General features: G+C 39.6%; 1 pseudogene; it reads right to left on the reverse strand.

Moving 5' to 3' along the window:
• Positions 1–11,081, reverse strand: part of LOC124509259 (nascent polypeptide-associated complex subunit alpha-like) — a 95,635-nt pseudogene extending 84,554 nt beyond the window's left edge.
• Between the last annotated feature and the right edge of the window lie 2,114 nt (positions 11,082–13,195).

The following is a 13,195-nucleotide window of genomic DNA, read 5'->3' on the forward strand; positions in this document are numbered from 1 at the left end:
AGAGGCACAGAGAACTCCCTTCAGACGTAACTTGAATCCATCTTCTGCACGACATATCATAGTGAAACTGGCAAAATACAAGGATAAAGAGAAAATTCTGAAAGCAGCAAGGGGTAAACGTGCCCTCACATATAAAGGGAGACCTATAAGACTCGTGACTGATCTCTCTTTTGAAACTTGGCAGGCCAGAAAGAATTGGCACGAGATTTTCAGGGTGCTAGACAGCAAAAATATGCAGCCGAGAATCCTTTATCCAGCAAGTCTGTCATTTAGAATAGAAGGAGAGATAAAGGTCTTCCCAAACAAACAAAAACTGAAGGAATTTGTCACCACTAAACCAGCCCTACAAGAGATCCTAAGGGGGACCCTGTGAGACAAAGTACCACAGACATCACTACAAGCATAAAACATACAGACATCACAATGACTCTAAACCCGTATCTTTCTATAATAACACTGAATGTAAATGGATTAAATGCGCCAACCAAAAGACATAGGGTATCAGAATGGATAAAAAAACAAGACCCATCTATTTGCTGTCTACAAGAGACTCATTTTAGACCTGAGGACACCTTTAGATTCAGAGTGAGGGGATGGAGAAATATTTATCATGCTACTGGAAGCCAGAAGAAAGCTGGAGTAGCCATACTTATATCAGACAAACTAGACTTTCAATTAAAGGCTGTAACAAGAGATGAAGAAGGAAATTATATAATAGTTACAGGGTCTATCCATCAGGAAGAGCTAACAATTATAAATGTCTATGCGCCGAATACCGGAGCCCCCAAATATATAAAACAATTACTCATAAACATAAGCAACCTTATTGATAAGAATGTGGTAATTGCTGGGGACTTTAACACCCCACTTACAGAAATGGATAGATCATCTAGACACACGGTCAATAAAGAAACAAGGGCCCTGAATGAGACACTGGATCAGATGGACTTGACAGATCTATTTAGAACTCTGCATCCCAAAGCAACAGAATATACTTTCTTCTCGAGTGCACATGGAACATTCTCCAAGATAGATCATATACTGGGTCACAAAACAGCCCTTCATAAGTTTACAAGAATTGAAACTATACCATGCATACTTTCAGACCACAATGCTATGAAGCTTGAAATCAACCACAGGAAAAAGTCTGGAAAACCTCCAAAAGCATGGAGGTTAAAGAACACCCTGCTAACGAATGAGTGGGTCAACCAGGCAATTAGAGAAGAAATCAAAAAATATATGGAAACAAACGAAAATGAAAATACAACAATCCAAACGCTTTGGGACGCAGCGAAGGCAGTCCTGAGAGGAAAATACATTGCCATCCAGGCCTATCTCAAGAAACAAGAAAAATCCCAAATACAAAATCTAACAGCACACCTAAAGGAAATAGAAGCAGAACAGCAAAGGCAGCCTAAACCCAGCAGAAGAAGAGAAATAATAAAGATCAGAGCAGAAATAAACAATATAGAATCTAAAAAAACTGTAGAGCAGATCAACGAAACCAAGAGTTGGTTTTTTTGAAAAAATAAACAAAATTGACAAACCTCTAGCCAGGCTTCTCAAAAAGAAAAGGGAGATGACCCAAATAGATAAAATCATGAATGAAAATGGAATTATTACAACCAATCCCTCAGAGATACAAACAATTATCAGGGAATACTATGAAAAATTATATGCCAACAAATTGGACAACCTGGAAGAAATGGACAAATTCCTGAACACCCACACTCTTCCAAAACTCAATCAGGAGGAAATAGAAAGCTTGAACAGACCCATAACCAGCGAAGAAATTGAATCGGTTATCAAAAATCTCCCAACAAATAAGAGTCCAGGACCAGATGGCTTCCCAGGGGAGTTCTACCAGACGTTTAAAGCAGAGATAATACCTATCCTTCTCAAGCTATTCCAAGAAATAGAAAGGGAAGGAAAACTTCCAGACTCATTCTATGAAGCCAGTATTCCTTTGATTCCCAAACCAGACAGAGACCCAGTAAAAAAAGAGAACTACAGGCCAATATCCCTGATGAATATGGATGCCAAAATTCTCAATAAGATACTAGCAAATCGAATTCAACAGCATATAAAAAGAATTATTCACCATGATCAAGTGGGATTCATTCCTGGGATGCAGGGCTGGTTCAACATTCGCAAATCAATCAACGTGATACATCACATTAACAAAAAAAAAGAGAAGAACCATATGATCCTGTCAATCGATGCAGAAAAGGCCTTTGACAAAATCCAGCACCCTTTCTTAATAAAAACCCTTGAGAAAGTCGGGATAGAAGGAACATACTTAAAGATCATAAAAGCCATTTATGAAAAGCCCACAGCTAACATCATCCTCAATGGGGAAAAACTGAGAGCTTTTTCCCTGAGATCAGGAACACGACAGGGATGCCCACTCTCACCGCTGTTGTTTAACATAGTGCTGGAAGTTCTAGCATCAGCAATCAGACAACAAAAGGAAATCAAAGGCATCAAAATTGGCAAAGATGAAGTCAAGCTCTCGCTTTTTGCAGATGACATGATATTATACATGGAAAATCCGATAGACTCCACCAAAAGTCTGCTAGAACTGATACATGAATTCAGCAAAGTTGCAGGATACAAAATCAATGTACAGAAATCAGTTGCATTCTTATACACTAACAATGAAGCAACAGAAAGACAAATAAAGAAACTGATCCCATTCACAATTGCACCAAGAAGCATAAAATACCTAGGAATAAATCTAACCAAAGATGTAAAGGATCTGTATGCTGAAAACTATAGAAAGCTTATGAAGGTAATTGAAGAAGATTTAAAGAAATGGAAAGACATTCCCTGCTCATGGATTGGAAAAATAAATATTGTCAAAATGTCAATACTACCCAAAGCTATCTACACATTCAATGCAATCCCAATCAAAATTGCACCAGCATTCTTCTCGAAACTAGAACAAGCAATCCTAAAATTCATATGGAACCACAAAAGGCCCTGAATAGCCAAAGGAATTTTGAAGAAGAAGACCAAAGCAGGAGGCATCACAATCCCAGACTTCAGCCTCTACTACAAAGCTGTCATCATCAAGACAGCATGGTATTGGCACAAAAACAGACACACAGACCAATGGAATAGAATAGAAACCCCAGAACTAGACCCACAAACATATGGCCAACTCATCTTTGACAAAGCAGGAAAGAACATCCAATGGAAAAAAGACAGCCTCTTTAACAAATGGTGCTGGGAGAACTGGACAGCAACATGCAGAAGGTTGAAACTAGACCACTTTCTCACACCATTTACAAAAATAAACTCAAAATGGATAAAGGACCTAAATGTGAGACAGGAAACCATCAGAACCTTAGAGGAGAAAGCAGGAAAAGATCTCTCTGACCTCAGCCGTAGCAATCTCTTACTCGACACATCCCCAAAGGCAAGGGAATTAAAAGCAAAAGTGAATTACTGGGACCTTATGAAGATAAAAAGCTTCTGCACAGCAAAGGAAACAACCAACAAAACTAAAAGGCAACCAACGGAATGGGAAAAGATATTTGCAAATGACATATCGGACAAAGGGCTAGTATCTAAAATCTATAAAGAGCTCACCAAACTCCACACCCGAAAAACAAATAACCCAGTGAAGAAATGGGCAGAAAACATGAATAGACACTTCTCTAAAGAAGACATCCAGATGGCCAACAGGCACATGAAAAGATGTTCAGCGTCGCTCCTTATCAGGGAAATACAAATCAAAACCACACTCAGGTATCACCTCACGCCAGTCAGAGTGGCCAAAATGAACAAATCAGGAGACTATAGATGCTGGAGAGGATGTGGAGAAACGGGAACCCTCTTGCACTGTTGGTGGGAATGCAAATTGGTGCAGCCGCTCTGGAAAGCAGTGTGGAGGTTCCTCAGAAAATTAAAAATAGACCTACCCTATGACCCAGCAATAGCACTGCTAGGAATCTACCCAAGGGATACAGGAGTACTGATGCATAGGGGCACTTGTACCCCAATGTTCATAGCAGCACTCTCAACAATAGCCAAATTATGGAAAGAGCCTAAATGTCCATCAACTGATGAATGGATAAAGAAATTGTGGTTTATATACACAATCGAATACTACGTGGCAATGAGAAAAAATGAAATATGGCCTTTTGTAGCAACGTGGATGGAACTGGAGAGTGTGATGCTAAGTGAAATAAGCCATACAGAGAAAGACAGATACCCTATGGTTTCACTCTTATGTGGATCCTGAGAAACTTAACAGGAACCCATGGGGGAGGGGAAGGTAAAAAAAAAAAAAAGGACGTTAGAGTGGGAGAGAGCCAAAGCATAAGAGACTGTTAAAAACTGAGAACAAACTGAGGGTTGATGGGGGGTGGGAGGGAGGGGCGGGTGGGTGATGGGTATTGAGGAGGGCACCTTTTGGGATGAGCACTGGGTGATGTATGGAAACCAATTTGTCAATAAACTTCATAAAAAAAATAAAATAAAATAAAATAAAATGGTTAACTTTATATTATATTAATTTTACTTTCATTTAAAAAAGTAAAGCATCAGAAAAACAGGGTGTTAGAGAGACTCAGTCATCCTAAGGACCTCTGATTTATCCAAACATTGAAAGATCATGATTTATAAACAGCAGAAATGTGGTGGGAGATTTGAGGATTGAAAATCTAGAAATCAGGATTCTGACTCCACTATTAATTAGCTTCATGAACTAAGGCAGGTCTTATAACATCTATGAATATCAGTTTTTGTGTTTTCAAAATAAGAAGTTTCAAATTTGCTTCTCTTATCATAAAAACATTTCAGAAGTGTCACCCACAAAAAAAAAGAGTTCTATAAAAGATGCTTACACACAAACATACCCATACAACCTTATGGTCTTGTTGGGAGAAACAGAATGAGTCAATGGGTGGGAAAAGCACTTGATGTTAAATGGATAGCTGAATTTAAAATAACCAAATTTGATTCATTCAGAAAGCAATTATTTAGCACCTATTATATGTCAATGTGATAGACACTGAGGATATACAGATAAGTAAGCACTATCTTTTCAAAAGCCATCTAATCTACTGGGGGAGACAGGTAAACAGATAGTTACAGTACGACTAAGGGAAATGATATAGAAATTGATAGGATGCTCTGTAATCACACAGGTGTACCACCTCACTCATTCTGAAAAGATTTATCTTTCCATATGAAATAATAGAAAAGCAAGTCCAGGGGCACCTGGCTGGCTCAGTCAGAAGAATGAGTGACTCTTGATTCTGGGTCATGAGCTCGAGCTCCACGTTGGATATAGATATTACTTAAAAATATTATTTTTGTTTCCCTTCCCTTATGTTCATCTGTTTTGTCTCTTAAAGTCCTCAGGGAGGGGGGATGGGCTAAATGGGTAATGGGCACTAAGGAATCTACTCCTGAAATCACTGTTGCACTATATGCTAATTTGGATGTAAATTTTAAAAAATAAAAAATTAAAATTAAAAAGATAAATACATAAAAGTAAAATATCAAAAAATAAAATAAAATATTTTTATTAAAAAAAATTAACCAGCCAAAATAATGAGTAGGGAATGTCTGATCCAAGAAGATTAAGACAAAACAAATAGACTTACAAATACTTTAAACAAAATAGTGTCTGTAGGGAACTTTAAGCAGTTCAGTGTTACTGGAACATGAACAACACAAGGAATGGCAACAAACACGGCTTATGAAATAAGCAGGGCCAACATCATGAAGAGCCTTGTGGGTCTTCAAAGGAGTTTAACTTTATCTTAAGGGCAATAAGTAGCCATTGGAGGGTTTCATGTACCCAGAATGCCATAATCAGGATTATATTTTAACATTGTTTTGGCAGTATAGAGGATCAAGTGGAGGGGCCCAGTTTAGAAGCAGGAACATTGTTAGGAGATTACCACAGTAGTTCAGATATGAAGTGATGAGTGTTTGAATTAAGGCAGTGAAAATAGAAAAAAGTGGATGAGTTTGAAATATTAGGAGATCAAAACCAGTAGGACTTGCCAGTCGACTTGGATCTGACAAGTAAGAAAAGGAAGTGATTCAAAGATGACTGTAGTTTCTAGGTTGAGTGACTGGATAGATAATGGTGCTACCAAGTGAAACTGAAAACTCAAGAGTACAATCTTTTTTTAGAGATAATATGATGAGTTCCACCTTGGACATGTTAACATTATGCTGCCTATGATGCACATCCAGGTGACAGCTTGGAAATTGTAGCTTAGAGATGAAGTGGGGTACATAGATTTGGGGATATCCAGAATATAAGTGGTAGTTGAAACTTAAAGAGTGGGTGCCTCAGGAGGATATACCAGATGTTCTTTGTAGAATCTTCTGTATACAAGATTAAGAATCCTTTATGATTCCTCTTCTATTGTCGTTACTTTGAAGGAAACCTCCTATAGAAGTGGAAGTGATAAGTTTTAAGAAAGAACTGAACTGAGTGAAAATAACCACCTAATGAGTCATAAATGGAAGACTGTTCTAGATAGGAAGGAAATATAGGCAAGAAAAAAGTAAGTGTAAGATCTGGCAAAACTGGTCTATAGAGTTGGTCAGCTATTGGGACCAGTATACAAAACTCAAACCAAGCCATTTAGGTCTTGATGTTGATACAGACAATACTTCTCCTACCATTGGCCTGCTGTGTTGACACCAGATGCTTCTACCTTGTGGTTCATGACTGGAACTATCAGTGCAGTGACCTAGAAACTATATTTAGAAGGCCATGTGCAAATTTCTCTGCCATTCCTTCACATGGAGGAAATTCACTTGGTTTATTTTTTGAAAGTCTAGAAGGAGTGTGAAGTAGGTTTCTAATTTTGCTCTGCATAAATTAAGCATAAATAAAGATCTTGTTTGGTCAGAATGACTATTGCCCCATTTTTCCAGAAGCTCCACTCTATTCTCTGGGGTGTTTAACCTCTACTTATTAGGTTATTTTGTTAGCCAGGGACTCACACTGTGCTTTGCTCTCATTATTCTGCCACTCCCATGGACTAGCTGCTTAAAAGACCAGACAGTGATCTCTGATTCACTCTTCCACCAATTCTATTCATATCTCTTCATTGCCTTTAGGTAACATGACCAAGCACCCCAAAACAGATGTCAAAAGCCATGTGTACTACTCTGGAGTAACAAGTTCCTCCCAGGCCCTGGAGACAGGAAATCCAGCTGTAAGACCTCTCCTTCTGGCCTCACCCAGCAATGGCAGTATAGTTGGGGATATAAAGCCCTAAAATACTGGCTCTCATGGAGTACTTTGAGCATCAGCAAGGCTGGCCCTATTTGAAGGCAGGGCAGAAAACTACATACAAGTGATTTTCAGAGGAACCAAAAGGCCTCACTCTCCCAAAACATCTCTATTCACCTACCTACACTCTAGTATGCTTGGATTCACTCCTTTTGGTTAACAAACTGTGCCTCCAAAAATGTCCCAGAGGTAAATTGATATAGGAAAGGGGCTCACAACTAAGTATTACATTACCTAGATTCTATCCCCATTTCTGCTATATGAACTTGAGCAAATCTCTTCCCTTTTCTGGGCCTCTGTTTCCTCAATCTACTTCATAAGTAGAGAACAGATGAGATGATGTCTAAGGGTACTTCTGACCATAAAATTCTATATTAATTTGACCAAAGTTCAAACATAAATATCACCTTGCAGGGGCTACCATTTAATTTTTTAGTATTCATTAATCCATTTGTTTGAATTGACTATATATGTCACTGGGAAAAGAGCCAGGGACATGGATAGGTCACATAAGGGATCCCAAAAACACAGATACCCCTCATGGAAACAAATCCTGAAAGGGCAACCGGAGATTAAAAAGGTCTCATCTTCCTTTTTCTCTGGTTGTCTTATTCCCATCTCACCGTCCTCTATTCCCCACCATTGATCATCTCAGCTGGAAGAAGGTAAAAACCAGGTAGAGGATATAGAGACACATTTGGGAAGATAGGTATGACCATCCAGGTTGAGGCAGCAAGACAAAATCCTAGATTATTTTCTAAAGAGGTCCAGATTGAGGACTTATATACAGCAACCCCAGGGTGCACTACCTTCGAGAATCAGATGGTGGTTTTCCCAAAGGGAAGTGATGGTGTTTTCAGAGACTTAGGAAAGCAACCACTATGTGATCTCTTTTTTTAGAGAGGAATGAAAGATGAGAGCTTAAAATCCCAGATACTCTACCCTGGATGACAGAGGGAAGGGGTCCTATAATGATAAGTGAGGCTAACATTTATAAGCACTTACTATGTGTCAAGTAATATTCTAAGTGCTTCATACAAATTGAAACAATCCTTATAACAATACTAAAAAGCAAGTGCTACTATTATTCCCATTTTATAGATGAGGACACTGAAGCACAGAGAGGCTAAGTAATTTCCTTAAATTTACACAGCAAGGAAAGTGTAGGTCCTGGATATAAACTCGGACAGTCTGGCTTCAGGTCTTATGTTCTTAACCAAACTATAGAATGTAAGTATATTTTCTAATGTTACAGGTCAGAGCTGGTAAGATCCTTAGGGACAATTAAATACCATCCCTTTATTTTATACATGAGGGAACTGAGCCTGAGAGAAAAAGGAACTTGTTGAATGTCAAACAGTGAACAAGTGAAAATATAGGAGAGCTAGAGCCAGAGACCTGATCTGCTGACTCCCAACCAGTGTTCTTTCTACTATTTCTTCTGATCCTTTGTTTGATCTCTCACTTGAACTGCCTCCCAGCTGACATTGCCGACTTGGTCATTCCTACACTTTATCTGACAAGAGTAGAGGGGCAGACATTTTTGTAGTACTTTTTTTTAAAATATAAATGAAACTAGATCTGGCTCCAATCAAGCATTTTCCAAATGATTAGGTCCCTAAATTCCAATATCACCTCTGTGGGGGTTACTGATAGAATATAAAACTAATAATTTCCATCCATAAAGACATCAACACCCTACCATGCCAAGGCTCAAACCTTCTAAGCAGATGAGTGTTCAATGATGTATGAGGCCTGCCTTGTGCTCATACAGATCCATGGATTAAAATCTGAACTTTATAAGGGTCATTTGTGAAAACCAATACTGAGCCAAACTGGAAAAATTTTGGCTGATTCATTGAGAAGTGATGAGTAGAGCTTGTGAAAGTGGAAAATACTGTTGGGCAGTGGGCTCTGGATGTAGTGAGGTTAGACTAGTTTATAATGCCAACAATGTGAGCTGGCCAGTGGCAAAGAGATAGACAGCCTAAGTTCTCCCAAGGCCCAAGCTACTCTTCTTTTGGTATGGAATTGTTAATGGCTCACTGACTCAAGTGTTGAATTTCACAAAGCCATCCTCCCCACCCAATTCCTCACTCCAACCTTCCAATGGATGTGGGAAACAAAAGTCTCCAGTATAGATGGAAAGTTTTAAATGCCTCTTGTGAGTTGAGCCTTCAACCCACATTAGGCAGTCTGTCCATTACCCCATTATTTTATAGGCCACTGGGCTAAGCACACAACACTGAGTCTAGTGAAGCAGGGCACCCTCCCTGAGGGTGCCCTGAGATCGGGGTCCAAGAGCTTTGGAAAGTCACAAGAGTCAAAGAGAAACCTTTTTCATACAGGGGAGGACAGTGATATCAAGAAGTTGATTGATGTCCCAAAGCAGTATTAGAACCACTTTCTATCTCATTCAGATTTTTTACTGTATAGGCTTGGCACAAATCCTTCCTACAATAAAGGTGGAAGAAGTGGCTGATTGTGAAACAGGTGTGAAGAGAAATACAAATAATGCTCACTGCATTCACTCACTCATTTATTCATTCATTTAACCGGGCAACCACTATTATTTACCTACTATGTGTAAAGTATCATGTAAAATAGATATATATAAAGCAAAGGCTCATTCTTTCAAACTTACAAGCTCACATGCACAAGGATACATGGCGTATACACATCCCCAAACACTACTGAGTTGCACATAGAAAATGCTTTTAAATTGCATAAAGGAGATAAGGAAGATAGGAAGATGGTGGAGTGAGAGAACCCTAGAGAAAGCAGTGAAGATGTCAGAAGAGTAGAGTGACCCTAAGCTTGCTTCATATCTCAAAAACAGCTAGACAAATATCAAATAATTCTCCAAGAAATTGATCTGGAGACTGAGAGAAAAAGCTACACAGTTACATGTAGAAAAAAAAGACCACTTTATGAAAGGTAGAGTTGCGGGAAGTTGATTTGGGGAAGAAAAGAACCATAGGTGCTGTGGAGGGGATGGAGCCCTGAGCAAGGAGAGAGGAGTTAGAGAGAAATAGAGAAAATGTGAAAAAAAGGGATGAAAACATGCACAGGAAAACTATTCCCCAAAACCACTGACTGGGAAAACAAGAGGGGTTCAATACTGCAAGTTTTTTATAAGTAGCTAAGGACTAAAGTCTGAAGTTTTAGAGGTCCATGCAATCCATACGGTTGTACCTGACATGCTTAGTGGTGCTCAAGTGAGGAAGGAAGACAGACACCCAGGAGCAGGCAAGATGGTCTAAGGATCCCTTGGGTTGTATGGGGAGAACAAGTTCCCCTTGTGGAGTGCATTTGGGAGAGGGAGCACTGTTCCTCTGAAGACAAAAGACCTTGAAAGCACCACTGAGCTGCCTCATTCACCAGTATAGGAATAAATACGCTGGCTGAGGGCAGCAAGCCTTGGTGCCAGGTTTCTGCTGTGATTTACATAGACTCCAAGCTGCAGCATGGTCACACAACCATTTTCTTGGACAAACTGGCACCCAGACACAGTGAAACAAGACTTTCTCCCAAAATATCAGCACTGACCCCAGCTGCAGGGGTCTCTGAAATTTGGAGTTTTGAAACCCAGCTGAACCGGAAGTAAAATAGAGGAGTACAGTGCTGCCTGACAGACAGACAGCTCTGACACAGACAGGGTGAAGGCAGGGATCTGACAGAAGCCAGGGACATGGGGGTTGAGGATTTTTTGTGCTTCTATGAAGGCTCGCTGAGGAATTGCAGACGTGAGCTCCCCAGTCCAGCGATAAGAGAGCAAGGCGATGCCATTTTCCCCTCTACCCATCATTACCGATGGACTTCAGTGAGAAAAACAGCACCAACAGGAGGAGGCTGGAGCCAGGATCACAAAGCTCTTTATCCCTGAGTCTCCCAGGTGCATCTCCACTAGGTCAAGTCAGCCAGATAATCAGTGCAAAAGGCTCTACCCCCAGAAGAACAGCAGAAACCCCTCACATGCATCAAGTCTGCTGATCATAGAATGCTGCAGAGTTTCAGCTCTACAGGAAACAATATCTAGCTTCTTTGTGGTTTTTTTTAAAGAGATTAAAGCAAATTTTATTTTATTTTATTCTTTATTTTCTTTATTTGATTTTTTAATATGAAATTTATTGTCAAATTTATTTCCATACAACACCAGTGCTCATTCCAACAGATGCCCTCTTCAATAACAATCAACCACCCACCTCTCCCTTCCACCCCCCATCAACCCTCAGTTTGTTCTCAGTTTTTAAGAGTCTCTTATGTTTTGGCTCCCTCCCTCTCTAACCTCTTTTTTTTTCTTCCCCTCCCCCATGGTCTTCTGTTAAGTTTCTCAGTATCCACATAAGAGTGAAAACATATGGTATCTGTCTTTCTCTCTATGACTTATTTCACTTAGCATAACACTCTCCAATTTCATCCATGTTGCTACAAAAGGCCATATTTCATTCTTTCTCATTGCCACGTAGTATTCCATTGTGTATATATACCACAATTTCTTTATCCATTCACCAGTTCATGGATATTTAGGCTCTTTCCATAATTTGGCTATTGTTGAGAGTGCTGCTATGAACATTGGGGTACAAGTGCCCCTATGCATCAGCACTCCTGTATCCTTTGGGTAGATTCCTAGCAGTGCTATTGCTGGGTCATAGGGTAGGTCTATTTTTAATTTTTTTGAGGAACCTCCACACTCTTTTTCAGAGCGGCTGCACTGGTTTGCATGCCCACCAACAGTGCAAGAGGGTTCCCGTATCTCCACATCTTCACCAGCATCTATAGTCTCCTGATTTGTTCATTTTAGCCACTCTGACTGACGTGAGTTGGCATCTGTGGTTTTGATTTGTATTTCTAAGGAGGAGCGACGTTGAGCATCTTCTCATGTGCCTGTTGGCCATCTGGATGTCTTCTTTAGAGAAGTGTCTATTCATGTTTTCTGCCCATTTCTTCACTGGATTATTTGTTTTTCGGGTGTGGAGTTTGGTGAGCTCTTTATAGATTTTGGATACTAGCCCTTTGCCCGATATGTCATTTGCAAATATCTTTTCCCATTCCTTTGGTTGCCTTTTAGCTTTGTTGATTGTTTCCTTGGCAGCGCAGAAGCTTTTTGTCTTCATGAGGTCCCAATAGTTCATTTTTCCTTTTAATTCCCTTGCCTTTGGGGATGTGTCAAGTAAGAAATTGCTGCGCCTGGGGTCAGAGAGGTTTTTTCCTGCTTTCTCCTCTAGGGTTTTGATGGTTTCCTGTCTCACATTCAGGCCCTTTGCCATTTTGAGTTTGTTTTTGTGAATGGTGTCAGAAAGTGGTCTAGTTTCATCCTTCTACATGTTGCTGTCCAGTTCTCCCAGCACCGTTTGTGAAAGAGACTGTCTTTTTTCCATTGGAATCTCCTTCCTGCTTTGTCAAAGATTAGTTGACATACTTTTGTGGGTCCAATTCTTGGGTTTCTATTCTATTCCATTGGTCTATGTGTCTGTTTCTGTGCCAGTACCATGCTGTCTTGATGATTACAGCTTTGTAGTAGAAGCTAAAGTCTGGGATTGTGATGCCTCCTGCTTTGGTCTTCTTCTTCAAAATTACTTTGGCTATTTGGGGTCTTTTGTGGTTCCATACAAATTTTAGGATTGCTTGTTCTAGCTTTGAGAAGAATGCTGGTGCAATTTTGACTGGGATTGCATTGAATGTGTAGATAGCTTTGGGTAGTATTGACTTTTTAACAATATTGATTCTTCCAATCCATGAGCACGGAATGTTTTTCCATTTCTTGGTATCTTCTTCAATTTCCTTCATAAGCTTTCTATAGTTTTCAGCATACAGATCTTGTACATCTTTGGTTAGGTTTATTCCTAGGTATTTTATGCTTCCTGGTGCAATTGTGAATGGGATCAGTTTCTTTATTTGTCTTTCTGTTGCTTCATTATC

This window comes from Lynx rufus, unplaced genomic scaffold, assembly GCF_022079265.1.
Source record: "Lynx rufus isolate CCGP_SWC_20201006 ecotype Redwood Valley unplaced genomic scaffold, mLynRuf1.p SCAF_14, whole genome shotgun sequence".
NCBI lineage: Eukaryota > Metazoa > Chordata > Mammalia > Carnivora > Felidae > Lynx > Lynx rufus.